This window comes from Lonchura striata, chromosome 33 (assembly GCF_046129695.1).
Source record: "Lonchura striata isolate bLonStr1 chromosome 33, bLonStr1.mat, whole genome shotgun sequence".
Classification (NCBI taxonomy): domain Eukaryota; kingdom Metazoa; phylum Chordata; class Aves; order Passeriformes; family Estrildidae; genus Lonchura; species Lonchura striata.
In genome coordinates this window covers 3,612,082-3,614,859 of record NC_134635.1, presented here as the reverse complement: position 1 = coordinate 3,614,859, position 2,778 = coordinate 3,612,082, and positions in this window count along the sequence as shown.

Genomic DNA, 2,778 nt, shown 5'->3' with positions numbered 1-2,778 from the left:
AGGGGAACGGGAACGGGGACAGGGACGGGAACGGGGACAGGGACGGGAGAGGGGGACAGGAACGGGAGAGGGGAACGGGGACAGGAACGGGAGAGGGGAACGGGAACGGGAGAGGGGGACGGGAACGGGAGAGGGGGACGGGAACGGGGACAGGAACGGGAGAGGGGGACAGGAACGGGAGAGGGGAACGGGGACAGGAACGGGAGAGGGGAACGGGAACGGGAGAGGGGGACGGGAACGGGGACAGGGACGGGAGAGGGGGACAGGAACGGGAGAGGGGAACGGGGACAGGAACGGGAGAGGGGAACGGGAACGGGAGAGGGGGACGGGAACGGGGACAGGGACAGGAACGGGAGAGGGGAACGGGAACGGGAGAGGGGGACGGGAACGGGGACAGGGACGGGAGAGGGGGACGGGAACGGGAACGGGAGAGGGGGACGGGAACGGGAGAGGGGGACGGGAACGGGAGAGGGGGACGGGAACGGGGACAGGGATGGGGACAGGAACGGGAGAGGGGGACGGGGATGGGAATGGGGCCAGGGATGGGGATGGGGATGGGGACGGGAGACGGGGAATGCAGGGGGACAGAGCGGGGACAGAGCCTGGAGCGGCTCCCGGCGCAGCCGCATCCCAAATCCCAAATCCCAAATCCCAAATCCCAAATCCCAAATCCCAAACCCTCATCCCCATCCCAAATCCCAAATCCCAAATCCCAAACCCTCATCCCCATCCCAAATCCCAAATCCCAAACCCTCATCCCCATCCCAAATCCCAAATCCCAAATCCCAAACCCTCATCCCCATCCCACACTCCCGAATCCCCTCCCCGCCACACCCAAGGGATTTTTGGGATCGCTCCCAGCCCCTCCTCATCCCAAATCCCACACCCCAAATCCCCATCCATCAGCCGGATCCCACATTCCCGTCCCCAATCCCAAATCCCCATCCATCACCCGGATCCCACATTCCCATCCCCAATCCCAAATCCACATCCATCACCCGGATCCCACATTCCCATCCCCAATCCCAAATCCCCATCCATCACCCGGATCCCACATTCCCGTCCCCAATCCCAAATCCCCATCCATCAATCCGATCCCACATTCCCGTCCCCAATCCCAAATCCCCATCCATCAATCCGATCCCACATTCCCGTCCCCAATCCCAAATCCCCATCCATCACCCGGATCCCACATTCCCATCCCCAATCCCAAATCCCCATCCATCAATCCGATCCCACATTCCCGTCCCCAATCCCAAATCCCCATCCATCAATCCGATCCCACATTCCCATTCCCAAATCCCAAATCCCCATCCATCACCCGGATCCCACATTCCCATCCCCAATCCCAAATCCCCATCCATCACCCGGATCCCACATTCCCATCCCCAATCCCAAATCCCCATCCATCAATCCAATCCCACATTCCCATCCCCAATCCCAAATCCCCATCCATCAATCCGATCCCACATTCCCATTCCCAAATCCCCATCCATCACCCGGATCCCACATTCCCATCCCCAATCCCAAATCCCCATCCATCAATCCGATCCCACATTCCCATCCCCAATCCCACATTCCCATCCCCAATCCCAAATCCCCATCCATCAATCCGATCCCACATTCCCATCCCCAATCCCAAATCCCCATCCATCAATCCGATCCCACATTCCCATCCCGGGGGGATTTTTTGGGCTCGTTCCCGGCGCGGCCGCAGCTGATGCCGCCGGCTCCGGGCGCGATTCCAGCCGGGAAGGAGCCGGAGCAGCGGAGCCTTCGCTCGCCAGCGCTTCCCGCCGGGAATTCCGGGCTTCCCGCCGGGAATTCCGGGCGCCTTTCCCATCCCGGGGGCTCCGGAACGGGATCCGGGGCTGACCCCAAACGGGGCCGGGATCGGGGCCCCATCCCAGAGCCGGGATCCCTTTCCCGGGCAATTCCCAAAATTCCCATCGGGATGGTCCCGCCTCAGCTTTTCCTCCTCTGGAATTGCCGGGAATGGGGGATTCCACCCAAAGATCCCCAAAATCCCACGAGCCCGGGAAGGTTCTGCCGGGATTTCGCTCATTCCCAGTCCCGGGAATTCCCGGGATTTCACTCATTCCCAGTCGGGTTCCAGGCCCATTATCCCAAATTCCTGGCTCATTATCCCTAATTCTTGGGTCAATATCCTGAATTCCCCGTTCATCATCCCAAATTCCCGGTTCATTATCCCAAATTCCGGCTCCTCTCCAGCCTTTTGTGTCCTTCCCATCAGTTTTCCCAAAGCTTTTCCATGAATTATTTGGGAATCCAAATCCCGTCTCTTTTATCCACCTGATCCCAACCCCAAATCCCAAATTTCCCCAAATCCCAGCGTTCCCCCCCCCCCATTTTTTTTTTTTTTTTTTTGTGGCTTCAACAAGGGAAAAAACCTGGAAATAAAAAAGGTTCCTCGGGAATTCCATAGATTTATTTATAATATTTACAAATCCTAGGCAAAAAAGGGACTTTTCCTATCAGGACATTCCCAAACCCTCTGGAATTCTTCACAATTCCCAAACCCTCCCCCCACCCCTTTATCCCTCCTTTATCTGGATTTTGGGAAAAGCTCCACCCTAGAAAACAGGATGGGTCCAACCAGGAATTCTGGGAAAATTTTGGGAATTTGCCACTCAGGCAACCCGGAATTCATCACTCAGGGCGTGAATCCAACCAGGAATTCCGGGAATTTTTCACTCAGGGTGTTGGATCCAAATGGGAATTTCCTACCTAGGGCAGTGGATCCCACCTGGAATTCCA